The sequence below is a fragment of the Ornithorhynchus anatinus genome, chromosome 1, assembly GCF_004115215.2.
Source record: "Ornithorhynchus anatinus isolate Pmale09 chromosome 1, mOrnAna1.pri.v4, whole genome shotgun sequence".
NCBI lineage: Eukaryota > Metazoa > Chordata > Mammalia > Monotremata > Ornithorhynchidae > Ornithorhynchus > Ornithorhynchus anatinus.
In genome coordinates, this window is record NC_041728.1 from 147,298,292 (window position 1) to 147,314,060 (window position 15,769).

Genomic DNA, 15,769 nt, shown 5'->3' on the forward strand with positions numbered 1-15,769 from the left:
TACTTACGTATACATCTTTATACTCTGACATTTCCCCAACTGTAAATTATTTTAATGTCTGTTTCTCTCTCTAGTCTAGACACTGGGGTAGACAAAAGCTAATCAGATGGGACATGGTCTATATCCCACGTGGGGCTTCACAGTCTTAATCTCCATTTTACAGATGAGGTAACTGAAGTATAAGGATGTGGAGTGACTTGTCCAATGTCACACAGCAAACACTGGTGGAACTGGGATTAGAATCCAGGTCTTTCTGACTCCGAGGCCCATGCAGCGTGGAGAAGCAGCATAGCCTAGAGGCAAGAGCACAGGCTTGGGAGTCAGAGGTCGTGGGTTCTAATCCTGTCTCCATTGCTTTTCTGTTGTGTGACCTTGGGCAAGTCACTTAACTTCTCTGTGCCTCAGCTACCTCATCTATAAAATTAGGATTGAGACTGTGAACCCCACGTGGGACAACCTGATTAGCTTGTATCTACCCCAGCACTTAGAGCAGTGCTTGGCACATAGTAAGGGCTTAAAAATATACTATAATTATTATTAAATATTATTCTGGGCAGGGATCATGTCTAACAAGTCTATTATTTTGTACATTCCCAAGTGCTTAGTATCAAACTTTACACACAGTAAGCGCTTAAAAAATATCACTGAGTGATTGATTTGAAGATGAAAAAATTAGCAACTGACAAGCGCTTGGAGGGATTTTCTTTCTATTTCATCCCAAGCAGTAAACAAACATAATGTGCTACAAAGTTTAAATTCCTATCCTTACTCTAACTTCCTCATAATCTCTCTCTCCCAGTTCAATTTCCTAGAATCACAAGGGGCAGCAACTGGAAGATCGTATTGTTGTCCTCTGCATTTTTCATACCTACCAAGAGAAAAGCTGATGAATATAAACCCAAATTCAGAACCTCAAATTCACTCAGCAATATTTAAGAGCAACAAATCTATTTTTGTTTGGATTCTCAGTCTACCTTTACAAATGATGCTTTTCCTTCCAGTGATCATTTAAGAGAATTTTATAAGGTGTTTTTGAAGGGCTGTCTGGCTACATTGCTTTAATCTTTTTTTTCCTTATTGATTTTTCTCCTTAAGACTTTAATTCACTCTTCTGCAGTTGCTATAGTCAAGAGAGAAATTCTGTAGATCACATAGAGATAACATTCCATCCCAGACTGGGTCACTCACATCTCTCACGTAAGAATACCAGCTTCCTGCAGATAGCTAGTCCTTTCCTGCTTTTCAGGCTTTTTTTGGTCTATCTTTTCATTTTTTTTCTCCCTTAGTATTTGAGTCTTAATCTTTCTTCAGACTTATTCTTCATGCTGTGCTCATCTGAAATGTACCAATAATTGCCACCAGCTAAATCTGGTTTGATCATTCTGCGCATTCCTTGTTGAAGTCAGCAGTGAAACTGGGCCTCCAGAAATAGGAATCTGATCATTTCTATGGGTTTAAGGTAACATTCTGGATGTCAAGCTTAGATCACAAGGCCCAGTATATAGTTTTCTATAGATGACTCCTTTTTTCAAAGACATGAGTGAATAATATTTACCTAAATGTTTGAATGAAATGCACTTAAACTAAAGATGTAATTCCAAAAAATGAACTTAATACTAATATTGTCAAACCTGCAAAGGTATAGGTTTGGTGTTTTAAACATTAGTTTGCTGTATTAGGGATTACTCAGAATTATATAGAGCTGATCTAGCCTTCTGGCTTTTGTAAGACAAATGGCTACACCATTCAGAGAAGTTAAATGACTTGCCCAAGGTCACACAGCTGGCAAGCAACAGAGCCTTAATTAGAACCTAGGACCTCTGTCTCCTAGGCTCATGCTTTTTCCATTAGGCTACATTGCTTCCTTGGAGTATTTTTGTCCAGTGTTTTGTCCAGTGTTAGTAATCCCAATTTTAAAATGAACACAGAGAAATCAAGCATGGATCTAGGGAAGAAGGCAAAAATTACCAGTGAGATAGAAGATAAATTTTGCGAGAGCAGGTTAAAATGATCACAGTTGTTTTTTCTAGAAAACTCGTCTGTTTTCTTCGCAATGCCTAACAATGGAGACAGTCTAACATTCCTTAGTAGCCTACTTCTGGGTTTTATCAAGTAGTCCATGAAAAATGTCTCTACTAGAATTTAAATTCGTATCCTCTTTTCCACCCTCAATAGGTAACAGAGAACAACCAGATGGCATCCTCCCCATGATAGCCTGACTCTTAATTAAGCCCACTCTTAGCTTTCCTTTCCCTAGAGAAAACAACTGCAATCATTTCAAACTGTTTTCACAAAATGTATCTTCTATCTCGTTAGTAAATGTACTCTCCCAGCCGCTTACTACAGTGCTCAATAAATCCCACCTATGGATTGATTGATTAGGAATATGATGAAAGGATTCCTTTTCAACTCTGGAATGCCACACTCCTGATAATGACTCCTGGTATCACGTTGGCTTTTTTAATAATGGTTTAATACGTCAGCTTGTGATCTTCCAGCTCTTTTTCTGCTGTACTTTCAACTTCCTGCATGTATGTAGTTTGGTTTTCTTCCCTACATGCTCTACTTTACACCAGCCTAATTTGACCCTGCATTTTGCAGGGCCAATTTTTGCAATTTATCTAGTTCACTCTCTTCTAAAATGCAGTAACTAGCCCACTTCAGTGTCAGCTGGAAATTTGGTAAGCTTGTTTTCAATTCCTTCACCAAGATATCTGATGAAGTTACTGAATGGAACCAGGATATCCACTGATAGAGCCCCATGGGTATTCAGACTCTCTTTAAATCTTCACAGACTTTTCAGGATTCACCACTTCTTCTGTATCCATCTGTCATCACCCTGGTCTAGTCACTTTTCATATCCAGGCTTAACCCTCTCTCTTCTGTGTCACTCTTGCACTTGCATTTGGACCCTTTGTTCACCCCACCGTCAGCCCCACAACATTTATATGGATATCCATAATTTATTTATATTCATGTCTGTTTTCCCTTCTAGACTGTGAGCTTGTTGTGCACAGGGAACATGTCTCCTATTCTGTTATACTCAAGGTCTTAGTACATACTCTGCTCCCAGTAAGCACTCAGTAAATACGATTGATTGATTGTACTCTCCCAAGAACTTAATACAGAGGTCTGCACACAGTAAGCACTCAATAAACATGATTGGTTGATTGATTAACTATTGCATCTGCCTGTCACTGATCTCCCTTCCCACAGACTCTCCCTTCGGTATGCCATATTTCAATCTGCTATCCATATTTTCTAAAACATTGTTTTGCATATTCACTCTCCTCAGAAACTTCCAGTATTGTCCATTCATTCATGCCTTAAACAGAAACTCCCTATTTTCTTCAAAATACTCAAACCTATCTCCCTTTTCATAGTCCACTCTCTTCTTCCACCATAGCACAGCTTGCATTTTTCATTCCTCTCATGCCAATCTATCAACTCTGCCTCATTCTCATCTCTCCCACTGTCTATCTCTTTTTCACGCCACTCCTTCCACCCTACCAGAAATCCTACTTCGTTCAAATTACAACTCTGCCCATCTTCAAAGTTCTTCTGAAATCACATCTCCTCCGGGTATCGTCCCCAATTAATTCTCTTCTCCCCAGGTTATATTTCCCAAACTATCACCTCACTATTTCTGAATGATCTGCATGGACATAGGCACACTCACTTCTATATATTGACTTACATACTCTACACTTAAGGTCACTCCTCTACATATCTACTATTCCTTTTTCTCCTACCCAAAAATGATTTTAGAGTTCTCCCCCTCACTAGGTTCTAAAGTCCTTGAAGGCAGCAATCATGTCTAGTAACTCATGTTCTCTGAAGCCCAGCTTAGTACAATATTCTAAACACAGTAAGGAGCTCGATAAATACTATAGGTTAATTAGTTGTTGAGTTTTAATAAAACATAACTCACTTTCTTGTTGTTAAGTGAGGGATGAATGACAACTTCAACCGTTCTATCTTCAAAAATGTATTGTTCTACTTCAAAGATAATGAATGCAATTATGTATTAGCAATATGTGAAAAGCATCATTCATTTGTTATTATTAAAGTGTTCAGCTTATCCAGATAATGTGAACTCCACAAAATAAATTTCAATCTTCTTCGCTTGATATTACCTTTACTCTATAGGTCAATGTCCTTGAAATAATAATGATTGTCTTAATAAATGTACCTCATCTGTAAATTTTCTGAACTCACTTCAGTTTTTCTTTTACAGAGTTACAAACATTTTCTTCACACAATACACCAGTAAGAGAGATGGGAGACAGGGATCTTTATCTCACTTTATAAGATGGGAGAATCTAAAGCACATAGCATAGCTGTAGTGGGGACGGTGGGAGGAGGAGGAGAAGGAGGAAAAGAAGGAGGAGGAAAGGTAGCAGCAGCATCATGGCCTAGTGGAAAGAGCCTGAGTCTGGGAGTCAGAAAACCTGGGTTCTAATCCAAGCTCTAAGAAATGGCTGCTGTGTGACCTTAGGCAAGTCACTTAGCTTCGCCTCATCGTCTCAACTGTAAAATGGGAATTAAATATCTATTCTCCCTCTACTTAGAACTTGAATCCCTCAACACACACACACCCCCACCCCCACACACACACCATGTGGATAGGAACTGTGTCCAACCTGATTACCATGCATATAACTCAGCACTTAGAACAGTGCATTGCACATAGTAAATCCTTAATAAGTATAATAATAATACTAGTAGTAATAGAGGTAATAATGGCATTTATTAAGCACTTATAAGTAGAGGATGTTACCCAGTATTGGGGAAAAAATAAGGATAAAAAATGATACTAATTGAATTTCTCAAAGTCATACAATCAGCAACGGAGCTAGAAAAGAAACCGTCTCCTGATTTCCACACAAGACGCTTTTCACTAGATACTCTTGCATTAGCTCATCATTTTTCATTTTCAATTGCTTTTTTGAAGTCCTAGATGGCCACAGCTTAAGAAAGAAAATTTAATGTCCTCAAGGGTGAGTCAGCTACTAAATTCCCTGCCCTCAGAGCCTGTTTATAAATCCTTCTGTCTCAAATCTAGTGTGATGTCGGGAAACTCTCCATAAGACTGTGAGGCGAATCAACTAAGGTCATAACAATTGGCAGCAGGCCCTGTTCCATAGATGGCACTTGGTTGGGAAGGCTAGAGGCTTCATGTGATTGGAGAAAAAGGAGGAGGAGGAAGGAGCTGGGGGAAGGTGGAGCAGTTGGCTAAATTCCAAGTTCCGAGGCACTGGCCCTACGGAACTTTGGAAACATGAATCAGGATTGGGCTCTGCAGGTTCCAAGTCACAGAGCCTCCATAGCTGGCAAGCGAAGAGCCGGAAATTCAGATGAATAGAGCCCTAAATGTTTTTTTGTTTGACATTCATGCTTAACAGAAAATGATGAATCCATTAGCAACTCCTTCCGTTGCCAAAAGAAACAGACTTGCACTTGTAGATTGCTTTCATTCTGCCCTATCAAGCCACTGCATGTGTGGCTCTTACAAAACTGACAGTCATCTATCATTTTTAAATGGATTTAGAGGTACAGTCTTCTTTGTCTCAAGTATGTGTATATGTCTATGTGTGAATCTGTTTCATTAAAAAGACTCACCCAATCACAAAGCTCCAACAGGATTCACAGCTGAAATAAAGAATTATTTGGGGTTTGCCTTGAATTATTTTGAAGTTTGTTACTAATTCTGGAAAACAATAGTACTTATTTTGATCATTCTTTTCTGAGAGTGCTATAGAGAACAAATGGTATGTTATACATCATCTCAAAAAATGACAGAGGATATCTTGACAATTCTTTGATGCTCTAGAAAAACCTAAGCGTTTCCAGACACCAAAAGTTCTTAAATTTGAAATTGAAAATGGTATTTCATAAGTAATCGCTATAGATAAATCAAATCTCTTTTAACACCCATCTTTTCCTATTCCCCAATAGCCTCTCCAGAAGGGCCTTTGCAGTCAATATTTTGCCAACTTTTTTTTTAAATGGCATTTTTTAAGCCTTTACTATGTGCCAGGCACTGTACTAAGTGGTGGAGTAGACACAAGCTAATCAGATTGGAAACAGGCCATGCCCCTCTTGTGGCTCACTGCCTTAATCCCCATTTTACAGGTGAGATAACTGAAGCACAGAGAAGTTGTGACTTCTCCAAGGTCACCCAGCAGACAAGTGGCAGAACCAGGATTAGAAACCATCTCATCTAACTCCCACGCCCATGCTCTTTCTACTAAGTCACGTTGCTTTTCATTAATGAGAAAGGAGCCTGGCACAGTGCATCTGGGCTTCAATAGTACCAATTCTCCTTTATAAATATTTTTAAGGTGTTCAAAAAATATTGTACATATCTAAGATCATTCATCCCTAATTTAAGACTCATAGTTGCTTCACTCTGCCACATGAATTTCATGGACCCTAGTGCTTTCACATTTGTGCAAATAAAATTATCATCATTCTAATCCAGAAACAATAAATTGTGGTATTCACTATAGAGAAAATCCATTCATGTCAATGAAAAAAAGCAGTCATTCACAGATTTTCTCTTCTTGATGCAGCTGGAATTTTTCATCTTTCATAATTTAAGTGTGTGTTACTAAACTGAACACCAGAATTTAAATAAGTAGAATTTTCATCTGAGATTAGTTTTACACTCTTGCTCCATAACCTTCCACAGTTAGTAGATTTACAATGTGAGAAATGAGAGTTAAGTAAAATAACTAAAAGTCATGATGGAGTTATCTTCAATAATAATAAGTCTAATTCTATCACTACCTAAAGAAGATACTCTCAGGTAGAATGAGGAACAGTAACTCTTAAGATTATTCATGAATCATTTAAATCATTGCAGCACTGTACCCAGAATGCATGACAGCTAGGATTCTGAAAGAGTTAACGTGCCTTCTGAAGTGCCTGGAAAAATGTCAATTGGTCTCATGGTCCGTACTCAAGAGTGTCAACTTTTCACTTTGTTTTGGGAGAGATTTTGGAGTGGAGTAAAGGAGGGTAGGGCATTGAGGGAGTTGAACTTGAAGGGGAAGAGAGAAGAGCAGAAGAAATTAGGAGAGGAGAGGAAAAGGCTGTCTGGTAGAAAGAAAATGGGGAGAGAGAGAAAGAGAGGATGGGAGAAGGAAGAGCAAGAGAAAGAAAGGCAAGGAAAAGTAAAGTGCCGAGGGAGAAGGAAGAAGGAGATCATTTGATAATGTTTCATTTCTCTTATAAACTTTTCCTTCGTGCAAGTTCTTAATCCTGAAATTTTCTGTAAGAATGAAGCTCATCGATCATATCTGATTGGAGATTCCATCAAAACCACCCCATCCAAGTGTAAGTTCTACATATGTACCACTGATTGATGGCAATACTGAACAAGTGAGCTCTAACCCCTCTGCTTTATTGTTGCCATCTCACTCTCTTCCTCCTCCTTTACCACCTCCACCTCCTCCACCTCCTCCTCTGATACAAAATCAAAGAGACGTGGGTAATCAGTGGTATTTATTGAGCATATTTATTTTCAGGTAATGTAAAAATTTGGACACAGGTATTATGGGGAAATTTATGTCCTAGAAATTAAAGTGATATGTTCAAGGCTATACATCTAGATTTCGTGGGAAACCAGGGCTTGTGTCTCCAAGGCCACAGCTCGATTCACCCACTGTGGTAACTTATACTCAATTGTAATAATCACCTAAAACCTAAAGCTTGGAAAGTTCTTAACTACGTTCCTTCTCAAAATTCCTCTTAGAAGAATGCTTTTTCATTATGAATGCCCAGAAATGGATTTCCAATGGATATCTCTTTTAATGAGGGCAGTGAAAAATTATACATCTTTGCTCAATAAACATCAATAGTCAATACTATCAATAGAACAAACGGAGAGACTAAGACAAAATGAGTGGAGGGGTTTTTCTTAAGAACTTTCCTGTCCTTACACCACTAAATCAATCAATCAATTTATTGAACATTTACTGTGAGCAGAGCACTTTACTCAGGGCTTGGGAGAGTACATTACAAAGAGTTGGTAGACATGTTCTCTGTCCACAGTGAGCTTGAGTCTAGAGGGAAACACAGACTTTAATATAAATAAATCAATTACAGAGATGTACAATTATGCACTGTGCAGACCTCAACAGCTCCAGTTACCAATGTCTTCCTTGGGCTCCAAGTCAGGCCTGAGACCCAAACGAGATTTGGTGACCAGTATTTATAGAATCCACACTCAGACACTTAAAAATATAAAATTATATATTCCCACTCCACTCCCCAAGAAAAGACCACAAAGGATTTCTCCATTCATTATTCATGACACACAATCTGAAATCATGTTGTCCTCCTTATTTCCTAGTTTAAATTGCCTCTAATATCAAAAGGAAGAAAAACAAGAGAGAATAATTGTATTAATGTCTGTCTTCCCCAGTCTAGACTGTGAATCCATCATGGGCAGGGATTGTCTCTCTCTAATGTCATATTGTACTTTCCAGAACAATATTCATTCAATAGTATTTATTGAGCGCTTACTATGTGCAGAAGGAATTGGGGCATTCTGGGAGAACTGTGTCTATGGCGTCGCTTTGGGTCGGACACCACTCGACAGCATAAGACAACAAAAGCAACAACTTTCCAAGTGCTTAGTTCAGTGCTCTGCACCCAGTAAGGACTCAGTAAATAAGATTGAATGAATGAATAACTGGCATTTTTTACAGTCATTCTGGTAAGGTATCCAGAGAGTTAACTTGGTAAAAATCTGGTTTACCAATGCCTCCTTCCACACAGTAAACTTGAGTCTCCACCGTCGACTCTTTCCCATGTCGTTGCTGCCCACCGCAAGTGAGTTATAACTTGTAGCAGATTGCCTTCCACCTGCTAGCCACTGACCAAGCTAGGAATGGAATGGGTATTCTTCTGCTTGACTTTCCCTCCCATAGCTGAGACTGATAGAGTACTGGAATCTCTCCAAACCTCTTGGAGTAGATAGAAGATAATCAGGTTAGATACAGTCCCTCTCCTGCATGGATTACCCAGACTACATTGATTTCCCAAGTCCACTAATGTATGATTTTCTTAAATTTCATTTTTAAAGCTAGTTATTTTAATAGAAGGATGGATGTGTTGGCTTCCAACATGTATTTGTTTGTTGAGCATCCTTGGGACCGATAAAAGAATAAAATGTAAAACACATTATTTGGAATGTGAAGAGGTACCACGCTCCTCTCTTAAGGTAGACATTAGGTTCAGGTAATGGAAAAATTTGCGTTTAAATTTTAGAAAATTTGAATTAAGGAAATAGCTGACGACACCAAACACCTTTATGCATGCTTTCAGAGAAATCCCTTTTCATCTTTTCTGGCATTATTTAACAATTTCACTAGTCCAAAAGACAGCAATAGGAATAGTCACATCACAGGGTAAATACATTAATATGACACACAAATAATTAAAGAGAAAAGGGCAACATTAGCTTTGATGTTGTTCAGTTGTGATTAACTTGAAATTCCTCACTTGTGGTTTTGAGCCCCAAACCTTACATCATATGAAAAATATTTCTCATTTTTTCACTTGGGCATAACCTTTCCATGTAATTGTACTGTATATAGTGGGTTTGCATTAGAAATGAACTTCCATATAAAGCAATATTTTTCAGGAAACATGAAGAGCTGCATTATGTTACTGGGCGTTTTTTTGTAAGGAAGTGGGATGAGGGACCAGAATTTAAAAATAAATGGTTTCCTCCTTTCCTGAATATTTGTGAGATTTTGATGCTTCATCTACTGATGAGCATCATTAATAATGCTTGTTCCCAATGCTTCATTTGCAGTGAAAGAGGTCCTGGCACTATAACAAATTGAAAGTGAAATGGCTTTATATGTGCAGTGCTATTATTGTTATTATGAGCAATGGCAACTATAGTCCTGGATCAGTTTCCTAATTAACTGTTCTACACATTTCTCCTCACTCCACAAGTGGCTCCAATGGTTACCCATACATTTCCACATCAAAGAAATTCCCTGCCATTGGGTTTAAGGCTGTTGATAAGTTTTACCCTTCCCACCTATCCTTGCTTAGCTCACGCTACAACCCAACCCACACACTTCACTCCTTTAATGTCAACCTACTCACCGTGCTTCTATCTCGTCTTTCTCACCGTTGACTCCTTGCTCATATCCTCCCACTGACCTGGAACTCCCACCCATTTCATAACCAACAGATCATACCTCGCCCCATCTTCAAAGCCCTACAGAAATCATATTTCCTCAAAGAAGCTTTCCTGGACTAATCTCTCATTTCCGCCCACCCTACTGCATCACCAAAGTAATTCAGTTTGTATTCCTTAAGCTCTTTGATTCTCACCCCACCCCTATAGTACTTATGTACACATTTTCCTTATATTCTGCTTCTTCCCCCATCTGCACTTTATTTAAAAGTCTGTCTCACCCACTATAAATCAATCATATTCATTAAGCGCTTACTGTGTGCAGAACATTGTTCTAAGCACTTGGGTGAGTACAATGCAACAGAGTTGGTAGACATGCTCCTTGCCCACAGTGAGCTCAAAGTCTAAAGGGGTAGACAGGCATTAATATAAAAAAATTACAGATATGAACACGTGCTGAAGGGCTTAGAAAGGGATGAATAAAGGGTGCAAATCTCAGTGCAAGGGAAACACAGGAAGAAAACGAGGTCTTAGTGGCCTCTTGCAGGAGCGGCACTTTCAATAAGACTTTGAAGGTGAGGAGAGTAATTGTCTGTTGGATATGAAGAGATAGGGTGTCCCAGGTCAGAGGCAGCAGGTGGGCGGGAGGTCACTGAAGAGACAGATGAGATCAAGATACAGTGAATAGGTTGGCAATAGAAAAATGTAATGTGTGGGCTGAGTAGGAACAGGAAATCAGGGAGGTAAGGTAGGACAGACGAGATCTCCCTCCTGCCTTCTCTCAATATCCTCCCCCTCCACCAGCACATCTGACTCCATCACTTCTCACCTTATCAAAACACTTGCCCCCTCTCTTCTTTGCTCCTTAATTACCATTTTAAACTGTTCCCTCTCCAATGGCTTCTTCCCTACTGCTTTCAAATATGTCCTTCTCTCCCCATCCTAAAAAAAACCCTCCCTTGACCCCACTGCTCCCTCCAGTTATCACTCTATCTCCCTCCTTCTATTCCTTTCCAAATTCCTTAAGAGAGTTGTCTATACCTGCTGTCTCAAGTTCATCTCCTCCAATTGCCTCCTAGATCCCCTCCAATCTGGCTTCCATCCCCTTCACTCCACATGAACCCCCCTCTTAAATATCACCAATGACCTTGCAAAATCCAATGGCCTCTACTCCATCCTAATCCTCCTCGACTTCTCAGCTGCCTTTGGCAATGTCGATCACCCCCTTCTGGAATCATTATCCAACCTCGGTTCTTCTCCTATCTCTCTGGCCGCTCATTCTCAGTCTCTTTCAAGGACTCCTCCTCTACCTCCCACCCTCTATGTATGTCCCTCAAGGTTCAGTTCTATGTCTCCTATTCTCCATCTAAATGCACACCCTTGGAGAACTCATTCTCTCCCAGGGCTTCAACTACCACCTCTATTCAGATGAATTCCCAAATCTATATCTCCGGCCCTGATCTCGCTCCCTCCCTGCCATCTCACATTTCCTCCTGCCTTCAAGACATCTCTACTTGGATGCCCTGTCATACCCTCAAACTTAACATATCTAAAACAGAACTCATCATCCCACCCAAACCCTACCTTCCCCTGACTTTCCTATCACTCTAGACAGTATCACAATTGTTCCTGTCTCACAAACCCATTACCTTAGCATTATCCTTGACACCTCTCTCTCCCAGATATTCAATCCATTATTAAATCCTGTCAATTTGACCTTCACAACATTGCCAAAATTCATCCTTTTCTCTCTATCCAAACTTGTACCACATTAGTCCAAACACTCATCCTATCCTGCCTTGATTACTGTAACAGTGTCCTGCTCACTTCCCTGCCTTCTATCTCTCCCACTCCAGTCTATAATTCACTCTGGTGCCCGGATCATTTTTCTACAAAAACGTTCAGGCCTTATTTCCCCACTCCTATAGATCCTCCAGTGGTTGTCCATCCACTTCCGCATCACTCAGAAACTGTTTACCATTGGCTTTAAAGGACTCAATAACCTTACTCCCTTTCTACTTCACCTTGCTACTCTCATACTACAACCCAGCCCACACACTTCCCAACTCAAATGCCAGTCTACTCACTGTGCCTCAATCTTGTCCATCTCCCCATCGACTTCTCACCCAAGTCCTGCCTCTGGCCTGGAACGCTGTCCCTCTTCATATCTGACAATTACTCTCCCCACCTTCAAAGTCTTATTGAAGGCACATCTCCTCCAAGAGGCCTTCCCTGACTAAAGCCCTCCTTTACTCTTCCCCCACTTCCTTCTGCGTCACCCTGACCTGCACCCTTTACTCATCCCCTCTCCCAGCCTTCTAGCACTTATGTATATATAAGTAATTATACGTCTCTCCCTCCCTCTAGACTGTAAGCTAATTGTTAACAAGGAATGTGTCTGTTATATTGTTGTACTGTACTCTTTCAAGCACTTAGTACAGTGCTTTGCACCAAGTAAGTGCTCAATAAATACAACCGACTGACTGCCTAAGAGGGGACAAAGTGTTGAGTGCTTTAAAGGTGATGGTAAGGAGTCTCTGTTTGATGTGGAGGTAAATGAGCAACAACTAGAGGATCTTGAGGAGTGGGAACATGGTCTGAACATCTAGGCTGCAGAATGGTGTATGGACTGGAGTGGGTAGAGACAGGAAGAAGGGAGGCAGCAAGGAGGCTGATGTAGTAATCAAGGTAGGATAAGATGTGTCGGATTAACATGATAGCAGTTTGGATGGAGAGGAAAAGGCAGATTTTAGTGATGCTATGAAAGTTGAACAGACAGGATTTGGTGATAGATTTTATATATGGGTTGAATGAGATATAAATTGAGGATATAAATTAAATTCTTACTCTTCATCAAAAAGGAACTCCTTACCATTGGTTTTAAATCACTCAGTCGATTCGCCCTATCCTACCCCATCTAATTAATCTCCCTTCATTCATTCATTCAATTGTATTTATTGAGCGCTTACTGTATGCAGAACACTGTACTAAGCGCTTGGAAAGTACAATTCAGCAACAGAGACAACCTCTACCCAACAACGGGCTCACAGTCTAGAAGCAGGGGGAGAGACAACAAAACCAAACAATAGACAGGAATCAATAGCATCAAAATAAATAGAATTATTGATGTATGCACATCATTAATAAAATAGAATAATAAATATGTACATATATACAGAAATGTTGTGGGGCAGGGAGGGAAGTAGAGCAGAAGGAGGGAGTAGGGGTGATGGGGAGTGGAGGAGGAGGAGCAGAGGAAAAGGGGGACACAGTATGGGAAGGCCCCCTGGATGAGGTGAGCTTTTAGCATGTCTTTTAAGAGGGGGAAAAGTGAGTTAATGTGGATGTGAGGAGGGAGGACATTTCAGTACAGAGGTATGACGTGGGCCAGGGGTCGACAGCAGGACAGGTGAGAATGAGGCACAGTGAGGAGGCTAGCTGCAGAGGCGCGGAATGTGCGGGCTGGGCTGTAGAAGGAAAGAAGGGAGGCGAGGTAGGAGGGGGCAAGGTGAGGTGATACAGAACTTTGAAGCCAAAATTGAGGAGTTTTTGCTTCATACAAAAGTTGATAGGCAACCACTAGAGATTTGGTGGGGGGGGGCGGGCGCGTGACATGCCCAGAGCGTTTCTACAGAAAGATAATCTAGCAGCAGCAGAGTGAAGTATAGATTTAAGTGGGGAGAAACAGGAGGTTGGGAGATCAGAAAGGATGCTGCTGCTTGTCCAGTTGAGATACATCCCAGTCTGCACACTCCATTCCTCTAGTGCCAATTTACTCACTGTGCCCTGTTCTCATCTATTTGACCACCAATCCCTTTGCCAAATCCTCCCCCTAGCCTGGAACTCTTTCTTCATCCATATACGCCAGACCACCTCTCTCTCCATCTTCAAGGCATTATTATGGTCACATCTCCTCCAAGAGACCTTCCCAGATTATGCCCTCTTTTCCCCAGCTCACTCTCCCTTCTGCATCATCAGTGCACTTGGACATTTGATATTCATCTCATCCGCAACCCCACAGAACCTATGTGCATATCTTTAAATTATATATTACAAATTATTTATTCATATTAATGTCTGTCTCCCCCTCTAGACTATAGGCTTGTTATAGGCAGGGAATGTGTCTGCTATTTCTCTTGCATTGTACTCTCCCAAGCACTTAGTACAGCGCTCTGCATGTAGTAAGTGCTCCATAATTACAATTGATTGATTGATTGATATCACCAAGGTTACATACTTGTGAGACTGGGGGTCACTAAATTGTATATTTAAATTGATTTATACAAAAATGTTATGGTGGTTATGAGTGTGTAAATACTGAGGTAGTATGGGAGGAAATGACAGGGAAAGAAGAAACATTAATTGATGAAAGCTTCCAGGAAGAGGTAGGATTTCAAGACAGCTTGAAGATGGAGAGATCGGTGGACTAAAGGATATGAAGGTAACCATATGAATAATTAAACAAGATATAATTGGGCACTAAATATTCTAGACCTTTTGCTGTGCTAGAAAATTCTTAGATTTCAGGTTTGAGGGCAGCTGAGGTGGCACAGAAGTTTGCCATTATGCCCAGTTCCTGTGCACAAAACTCGCTGGGGGCAGGGATTGTCACTCTTTATTGTTGTACTTTCCCGAGCACTTAGTACAGTACTCTGCACACAGTAAGTGCTTAATAAATGATTGAATGAATTGAATGAATAAATAAGTAAAATAGATACAGATAATCCGTTCCCACGTGGGGCTCAGAGTCTGAGTAGGAAGGAGAGCAGGTATTAAATCCTCATTTTGCAGATGAGGAAACTCAGACAAAGAGAAGTTATGTGACTTACCAAAAGTCACACAGCAGACAAAAGGCAGAGTGGGAATTAGAACCCAGATCCTTCTGACTCTCAGGCCCCTGCTCTATCCAGTAGGCTACAGTGCTTCTCGGGTTTAACTCTGACCTTTCCTCCACATGGAACAATACTTCACTACCTTATTTGTCCCATGCCCCCTGCCATGCCAGCTATTTCAGGCTATTAACCTCCTCCTTTCAAATTCCCTGCCCCTTTTCCACCTCATCTATCTCTTGCCCCTAATAACATGTCATGTACATCATTGATAAAATTGAAATAATTAGGCATCATTTCCCTAAATTCTCCCCTACACCTCTCTATTCCCACTCTCTTCCTACCACCTTAGACTCTCCCATCTGTCCCAGCAGTTTCTCAAGAGGTGATCTCCTGACTTCTCTTCAAATCCACCCCGTTTATCTCCGCCTCCAACCTCATCCCTTTAAGCAGTATCAAAATAATTGCTTCCTGTTTTCTCCCCTGCTTGACCACTATCTTCAAGCATTCACTTTCCAGTGGCTCCTTCCCCACTGCTTTCAAACATGCCCATATATCCCCTATCTTAAAAAAACCTCTACCCATGGCTCTGTTAAGTTATTGCCCCATCTCTTTCCTATGATTCCTCACCAAACTCTTTGAGCAGGTTGTCCAAACTCACTGCCTCCACTTCTCCAACTCTCTCCTCGACTCCCTGCGACCTGGTTACTGGCCCCTTCTCTGATCTCTCTAAGGTCACCAGTGACTTTCCTCTTGCCACTGGCTTTTTCTCTTT